Raw genomic sequence first — 9,561 nt, 5'->3', positions numbered from 1 at the left:
CAAAGCAGGTACTCAACAAATATTAACAGCTTTCCCAGCTCACATCTCCAAATACGAGGATTTCTGAGATGAGAGATGGTTCCCAGGAGTCCTATAGGTGGTGGTCTGATTTACTGCTAAGCAATCAGGAAGTTTGCCTCAGACCAAAATGCCACTTTTATGCAAGGCTAGAACTTGGTGAAGAACAAGAGGGAAAAGAATCAATGTCCCTAAGAAGACGCTAAAGGATTTACCTCATAAAGTCATTCTCTCACTATGCTTGTTTCCTGAGTCTCCATTTGGAATTCAATTCCACCAGGGAAATAAAATTTGTTATAATGGAAGTGACTAGGGTGGTATTTGGCCAGGAAACAAACGTCCCCACGGTGTCCCTAAGAAAGATATATGCATACAGAACACAAAGCGCGGTAAAATAATCCTTTATTATTACCTGGAGAGTCTCCCCAAACACAGAGAGAGGTCTACTGAGCTGAGCTTAAAGCTGGAAGGACTCTGTTACTAACTGGGTCTCATGCCAAAGCAAGCCAGAGATCCCACCTACTTCTCCCCAAGTTCAAACTGAAGTCGTAGATCTGGCCACTCCAGGACGAGAAAGGGCCGGAACACCCGTTGGAGAGGAGGACACGGAAGGCAGCCAGAGAGCGGCGTCAGTGAGCTTGCCTAGGCTTTGGCTTTTCTTCCTTCCTTGTTTTTGGTTGTATGTTTTGTGGAAGGACTGGATATCCTCTGCTGCCAAAGGACAGAATGCAAACGTGTCTGACCCAGCATATGGGGGACAAAGGGGATTTCAAAAAAGAGAAGTGATTAGACTTTCTCCCAAAAGGAGTAGCGCCAGGCTGCCTTAACTCTCCAGCTTGCCCATAAATCTTCACCTTGACTTAAGAAATTTCCACCTCTAGCTGTGGCTCATAAAAGATCCTTAAGTTTGACCCGCCATAGCAGTCATCTCCTTGGAGATGAAGTGAAAAGAGAGACATAGATGGAAGCTGTGGGCTTTCTGTCCTCTACAGGCCAACGGATACGTCTCCTACTTATAGAGCTGGTGCACAGAGAGCCTTCAAATGATGCTTACCCGCTGGCAATGCCACAGAGCTGTTCCTCATCTCACCAGGAGCATTAAAGATTTCAAAGTGTTTCTTGTCTGCATTATGGTGCCCCAGTACAGACTAATAAAGCTGCTACCTAGAAAGAAGTGAGATTTCAAAAAAGAGGATGTTAGCATTCTCAGGGACTTAAAAAGTGTTGTGGGAGGATCATAAAGAGGTCCCGGAATCTGATAGACTCGGGTTCCACTCCCAGCTATGCCACTTATTAACTGTGCGACCTTGGGCAAATCTCTCACATTTAGTTCCTCTGCAAAACTGGAATAGTAAGAGTAGCCAACAATAGGGTTTCATATGGTTTAAATTAAATCATGTGTATCAAGTGCTTAGCATTAACACGTGTTCATAAATTCTACTGTATGATTTCAAAGCACTTGCTTTTACCTACAATGTTATAAAGCCTCCTATAATAGATTAAGCTATGAGAAGCCTTGTGTATGGAATTCTGTAAAAATTCTTTAAATACAATAGAGTAAGAATAAACAAATCTTTAGAGGAAATAGTCAAGTATGCTTTGCTTTCAACAAATTTGAACAGTTTGGGCAAGAATCAAGTATCTTAAGTCTTTTTACAGGGGCTAGATTTTTATTCAAGGGACAACTGGTTGTCATTAGATAAGGTGCTATGTACTGCATGTTTGTAGGCTCCCAAAATCCTTATGTTGAAGCCCTAACCTACAATGGGATGGTGGTAGGGGGTCAGGTTTTTTGGTAACTAGGTTTGGATGAGGTCATGCGAGTGGGGAGCTCATAATGGGATTAGTGTTCCCATAAGAAGAGAGAGAGACCAAAGCTCTCCCAGCCGTGTGAGGCTAAGAGAAGACAGCCGTCTGCAAACCAGGAAGTGAGTCCTTACCAGTCACTGGATCTGCCTTGATCTTGGACTTCCCAGCCTCCAGAACTATGAGAAATGAACATTTATTGCTTAAGCCGCCCAGTCTGTGGTTATGTGTTATAGCAGCTGAAGCAGACTAAGACATAAGAATTCTCGTTTTTTAGAAATCCAGTTATCTGCAGTCACCTCGCATTCTGAGATGCTACATCCTCCCTCCTTCCTTAGGTATCAGCTCTGGGGCTAGTGCTCCATCCAGCCAAACCTCTAGCCCACATCTGAAGAGTTTGTCTGCTCCTGTGGGGGGCTTCTGTCTAACTCAGACAATCAAAGAATATGTGCTAAATGGAATTAAATGTCTCCATGCCGTCTGCCAGCAACATCTGCAGAGCACCCCTCTGTGGATTCTGTTGGACACTGAGACTCCTCAGTCCTGCCCATCAGACCGAGGTCTCAAATTCAGCCAGAAAGCCCAGATTCTGGTGTCAGCTTTGCCCTCAGGATGTGCATTAAAGCCTTGCGTAGCATTGAGCACTAAACACTGAACATTTGGCCATCACTTCTGGCCAATTACCTCTCTCCCTGTTCCAGTGCCAGTCAGCCTTGGCCTTCACTGAGTGCCAGGCCTGCTGTGGCCACCAATGACTCAGTCGAAGTCACAACACAATCTGCCAGCTCCCAATCCAGGATTTCCCCTTAACTCCATGACTCTATATATTAAACAACTAGGCTTGCTTTATCTTCATTTTCTCTTTTTGCCTCTTAGAATTCTCCATGTTGAGAATGCTGACCTCTAAACATTCCATAACCCTCTTGAAAGTGACACAGCAAATATGCTGCATGCACAGTGCAAACAGAAGCTGATTTCATTTTTCCATCATCTAAAAGGCACATACAGTAATTTCTAAGCCAGCAGTAAAATCTATTTATAAAGAATGCTGATTTGTTTTCTGCACTTTCCAGCACAGAGGTTCAATTTATTTCTTTACCATAAAAAGAACCATTACTTTTTTTAAACAATCATAGTTAGCGCGTTTTAGAAATGTTTTAATTTCAAAAAAAAAAAAACTTGCAAATTAGAGTGTAAATAGCTTTCTTAAAATGGCCCCATTTTAGATCCAGTTTGCTGATTGACGATTTCGCTGTGCTGCAAGGCAGATGATTTCACAGTCATTGGGTGGATAATATAACGATGTTTTTATAAAGCCGTTACTATCACTAAAACCATGATTATTATAAATGAAAGTATAAGGGGAAAAGGGAAATCTTCACTCTGACAATGCCAAATTGTGAGCCAACTCATTGCTAAAAATTGTGTTTCTGCAAGAAAAACCCTACACATTCCTTCTCTGGACAAACCTAATAGCACTCTGAAAACGTAATAATAATGGAACAGGAATTACGATGATTTTTTCGAGTACCCTGTGTTCTTGGGAATCGCTGCCTTTGTTATTAGAAGGGAAACAGCAGCACCTTGTGGACAAATAAGAAAGCAAATGGACACATTTTGCTCAAGAAGAATCCAGTTGTTTTAAAAGTACCTTTTTTCAGGTTTGTGTAGCCCTTTCTACAACAGAAGTAGTGTCACATTTGCATTTAAAGGACAGCATAGCACTGCTTATAGAGATTTATAAGGGATCCCAACATGTATTCATGGAGGCACATCATAGGAACATAGCTAGATGGACACTTCCTAAATGCCAAATTTGGGGAGGGGGGAAAATGAGACTGAAGACTTCTTTGAATGTACCAAAACTTAGAAGACAGACCAAAAAAATATTTTTTTTTTTTTTGACTGCAAGGTCAAAACTCTTTTTGCAATAATCCTTAGGTGTTATTGACCTTTTCCACTCCCATTCTCTTAGGAGCATATGCTGGAGCTTCCCAGAAGCTACCTGGCATGTGCTATCACAAGAAGCCGAATGTTGAAGCAGACAGGAGAACCAAGCTCTCTTCTAGTATGCCAGACATTAAAGATAGATGCAAAAATATAAAACAATGCCACTCCTCTCATCAATTTTGTTGTTTTCAAAAATAATTTTCTTTTCTTTTGGTGAGGAAGATTGGCCCTGAGCTAACATCTGTTGCCAATCTTCCTCTTTTTGCTTGAGGAAGATTGTCGCTGAGCTAACATCTGCGCCAATCTTCTTCTGTTTTATGTGGGATGCCACCACAGCATGGCTTGACTAGCTGAGCTAGCTCTGCGCCCAGGATCTGAGACTGCAAATCTCGGGCCACCGAAGAGGAGTGCATGAACTTAACTCCTACACCACCAGGTCAGCCCTGAAAATAATTATTTTTAAAAATATTTTATTTATGTTAACACATAGTAGGTCTAATTTCTAATGTATATTTTTAATTTCTCAGTTTTACTTCTTTTTTTTTTTTTTGAGGAAGATTAGCCCTGAGCTAACATCCACCTCCAATTCTCCTCTTTTTGCTGAGGTAGATTGGCCCTGAGCTAACATCTGTGCCCATCTTCCTCTATTTTACACATGGGATGCCTGCCACAGCATGGCTTGACAAGTGGTGCATAGGTCCATGCCCAGGATCCAAACTGGCAAACCTCAGGCTGCTGAAGTGGAGCTCGTAAACTTAACCACTGCACCACGAGGCCAGCCCCTCAGTTTTACTGTTTAAATGATAAATATAGATAGATGTAATCCACATAAACAAAAGCTCTTTGGGCTCTTCAATAATTTTTAAGAGTATAAAGTAGTCCTGAAACCAAAAAGTTTGAGAGTTAATGCTCTGAGGCACATACTCTCTGAGGTAGCTTCCACCCACTCCATTTCTTAAAGGCAATATTTGATCAACCATCTCCCGTTCCCCTCACCCAACCCTTGTTGCAAAATCCAGAAACAATTTCCCTCCTTCTGGCCTCCTTCATACAGAGAAATTCTCATACTGTGGGCATTATTTAATGACATCTTTTATAAAGAGCTTCCTTAATGTCATTAGCCAATTTGGAACGACTTTCTACCCTCCCTCTTTCTCTAAGACATACTTCGTAAATGCTCTTTCTCAGGGTACAATAGGGCCATGCTTAGAAATGTGTGAGTGGAAAAAAAGGAAGCAGAAGACCCTTTGAGCCTTCTGATAAGTGAGAAAATAACAATAGACTGTGGTACAATGTCATCTATCTCAACTCAAGTCCTGTCATCTTGCTCCTCTATGTGATATATCTTCTGTGTACATTAGTCAGTGTTAGATATTGAAGTAGTAAATCCATAAAGAGTACAGTCTGGAATGTCCCCACTTGTGTCCTTAGAAGACGTGCTCGTTATAGCCTTCTTAACAATCCTGAAACTTAGGTATTTCTATTGAAAATGACTGCAAATGGTTTCTGAGATAAAGGCTACACAAGATAGTCTTCTTTTCTGTTGGTTTCGCCTGCACACCGCCCACAGTCCCCTCCTTCTGGTATTAGCCATTATCTGAGTTCCCAGATGAAGTCACTCTATGTCCTTGAGGTTTGAAGGACAAGCCTGACCCAACCCCCAGCTTCAGGAGTAAGCAGAGGGCATCAACAAAGGAACCTAGCTGAGGGGACAAGTGAGGGCTGAAATCCAGCCTGCAACTCTGCTCTCCAGGACACGTGGCCCAATACAGGGCTGCATCTACCTAGAGGAAGGGCAGCCATTTTTTAATTCTTACAAAGGCACTGTGTGAGGAGCAGAAACCCTGGATGGGCACATGACATGGGCCTGGCCAATGAATATACTGTAACCACAGGTCAGATCAGAGATGGACATGAAGTCCCAGCCAGATGTCCCAGAGTCAATCTTCTGTCTCTTATTAAAACTATTAGGAAAAGCTTTCCTTGTGGGATTGTGGAGCTTAAGCCTGGAGATGAGTGAGGGTGGCCACATTGGACCACAAAGGGGAAACCTACCTGAGAATAAAGTTAACACAGGAGAAAACAAAGCTGAGGAGCTGACTGAGCCCCTACAGGCAGCCATCCTGAAGCTACACCCTGGCTTTTTCTGTTATATGAACCATAATTTCACCATTTTTTGAAATAAGCCAGTTTGAGTTTGAATTCTTTTACTTATAACCAAAGGAGTCCTACGATATTATTCTAACAGAATTTCCAAAAACAAGGTATAGGTAGATCAGTAAATGTTCTAAATGTTTTAAGTCTGATCCAAATAGTGAGGGGAAAAAAAAAGAAAGGAAGGAAAGAAAACGGTGGATTAGCATCTACAGTAGTCAAGGAGGGGTCTTGATGCTACGGAGCATCAAGCAAAAAGCAGCAGAAGTTAGCTTTGTATTCAAACACACAAATCCTGCCTTGAAGCCCTCAGCCTTGTGGTTATGGAGGAAGCTATATTTCTTGGAACTGCTTAAAAGATAGAAAAGGAATCACCACTTACCCCTGGGGACCCCATCAGGGGAGCAGACTACATGGGAACGTGTTGAGTTGGTTTGAGGTAAATACGTCTAGTTTCAAAGCTACAGTAATTCCAGAAACAAGAACGAAAATAATTATTTCACCTTAATGATACAATGCCTAGCCATGTTAAAAGCAAAGAGAACTTGAATAAATAGCTTTCATGGCGATGAAAGCAGACTGTTTACAAGAGAAGGGACTAGAGATACTGTTTTTCTGAAAGCATTATCTTAGGGGGAAAAATTACCTGAAAATATAAAACTATTCTATCCAATCCCATGGTAAATTAAAATGACATACAAAGTCACTTAATAAATTTATGGAGATAATTGATTGGAAACACTTTTCACAAGAGGATTTTTTTTCAGGACACTACAAGGAAAGAAAACTACAAGCCAATATGCCTGATGAACACAGATGCAAAAATTCTCAACAAAATATTATCAAACTGAATTCAACTACACATTGAAAGGATCATATACCATGATCTAGTGGGATTAATCTCCCTGGGGTGCAAGGGTGCTTCAACATACTCAAATCAATAAATGTGATACACTACATTAATAGAAGGAAAGAGAAAAATTAGATAATTGTCTCAATAGAAGCAGAAAAATAATTTTACAAAATATAACATCTTTCATGATAAAATATCTCAACAAACTGGATATAGAAGGAATATACCTCACCATAATAAAGGACATATATGACAAGCCCACAGCTAATATCATATTCAATGGTCAAAGGTTGAAAACTTTTCCTCTAAGATCAGGAACAAGACAAGGGTGCCCACTCTTACCACTCCTATTAAACACAGTACTAGAAGTCCTAGCCAGAGCAATTAGGCAAGAAAAAGAAATAAAAGGCATCCAAATCAGAAAAGAAGAAGCAAAATTGTCTTTGTCTGTAGATGACATGATCTTATTCATAGGAAATCATAAAGACTCCACCAAAAACTGTTAGAACTAGTCAATTAATTCAGTAAAGCTGCAACATACTGAAATCAGTTGTATTTCTATACACTAACAACAAAATATACAAAAAAGAAAGAAAACAATACCATTCATTACAGCATCAAAAACAATAAAATACTTAGAAATAAATTTAACCAAGCAGGTGAAAGATCTATACATTGAAAACTATAAGACTTTGATCAAAGAAATTGAAGGCACAAACAAATGGAAAGATACGTTGTGTTCACAGATCAAAAGAATTAATATTGCAAAAATGGCCACACTATCCCAAAGCCATCTATAGATTCAATGCAATCTCTACCAAAATTCAAATAGCATTTTTCACAGAAATAGAACAAACAATCCCAAAATTTGTATGGAACCACAAAAGACCCCAAATAGCCAAAGAAATCCTGAGAAAGAAGAACAAAGCTAGAGACATCACACTTCCTGATTTCAAACTACATTACAAAGCTACGGTAATCAAAATAGTGTTGTACTGGCATAAACACAGACACTTAGATCAATGGTACAGAATCGAGAGCCTAGAAATAAACCCTCATATATTTGAGTTGAAAATGAAATTAATGAAGGGGAAAAGCAGCTGTTTAACTTCAAAACTGAGGAAGGCAATAGAAGGAAGAGTCATGAACTTATCTTGATTCCAGTACAATGCACTGTCTTGGGTTCTACAAACTGGTCTGATTTTTATTTTTTGTAACTTTTTGTTGTAACTCTGTGTATACATAGTGGCTGCGCAAGAAGAAATGAAATCCAGAAACATGGAATGTACCATCCCTTATCTACATCGCTATGCAAGCAAACCGTCAATAACAAACTGCTCTTGCTTTTTCTCCAACTACTCCCTACGTCAAGCTGACCTCCTCTCTGCTGCTCTACTAAAAAAGCTTCCTCAAAGGTAATCCAATTGTTCACTCAATGGCCTTCCTTCCATCCTGTTTTTCTGCATCTTCAGTATTAAATAACTTCATTCTTCCTGGAGTTTCCCTTTAGTCTTGATTTCTATAAATTTACTCTAACCTTGTTCTTTCATTCTTTCTCATCCTCCTGTCTTCACTTTTTCTTTCTACCCCTTTGCTATAGACATGTTGAAGGGTTTCGTTTCTGCTCTACTGGTCTCTCTACATTCATTCTCTCAGAACATGCATCCATTCCCTTGCTTTCAGCATCCTGTCTGTGGAGTGATGACCACCTAATAATGAGGAGGCTGGTGATAATGACAACTAACATCTACTGAGCACTGACCCTGTGGATCATAACCCCTCTACATGAAGTACACCACTAAATCCTCACAATCCTAACAGCTACTATTGTTAACCTCATTCTAAGAGATGAGGAAATGGAGGTTTTCCAAATGTCCCTAAAAAAGCCAACGTGAGCAGCCTCCCGTCCTGTCTTTTTTGTTCGTGACTCTGGGATTTTTTCATCATGACATGTGGATTGTTACGCTATAGGAAAAAGGGCAGTATTGCAAAAATATTGGAAAAGGTGTTATCATAGTAGGCAAGAATACTAATCTACCAAATTATTTGTGTTGATTTTCTTTCCTGAGTCAGGTTTGAGATGGGCTCATCCTAATTCTATGGTGCCACCAGGGATCATGAGTTTAATAATATTTCCTAAGGCTCTTAAAGCCAAACTGGTCTGCATGTTTTCTACGTTACGTAAAGAGCCATGGCTCGAGTGGGTGGGTCCAGGTATCACTTACACAATCCTCATCCCCACTGCTACACAATCATCATCCTGGAGTACCACTGTGTTCATCTCACCTCCTGCTATGAAATCCCTCTGAGCTGCTTACTGATTTCATGCAAATGCTTCAGCTACAAAATGACCCCACCTTGCCTTCCCAATCCTAGTTCTCACCACTCTACATGCCCTGTGCTCCAACCGACAGGGCCATTCATTGCTCCTTACACAAGCCCTGTACTCTTCTGTCTCCATGCTTTTTTCCATACTGTGGCCACCACCAGACATGCCTCTCCTCCCCCATATCCATCTCTCAAAATCCTGCCCACTGTTCAATACCCTTCTCAGATGCCACTTTGACTATTAAGCTGCTCCTGATCCCTAGAACAAGACAGGAGCATCTAATTCCTGCAACATGTCACCATCATATCCTGCTCCAACATTTTGTTTGCACCTTTCTCAGGGCACTTTAATATCTAGTAATAATAGCTAATATTTATGATGCACTTACTATTAGGAACTTTAGAAAGTGTTTTCCTATATTAACTTTCTTAATCTTCATCATAACCCAAGG

Source organism: Equus quagga, chromosome 22 (genome assembly GCF_021613505.1).
Source record: "Equus quagga isolate Etosha38 chromosome 22, UCLA_HA_Equagga_1.0, whole genome shotgun sequence".
Classification (NCBI taxonomy): domain Eukaryota; kingdom Metazoa; phylum Chordata; class Mammalia; order Perissodactyla; family Equidae; genus Equus; species Equus quagga.
The sequence above is the reverse complement of the archived record's forward strand: the minus strand, read 5'-3'. Positions refer to the sequence as shown.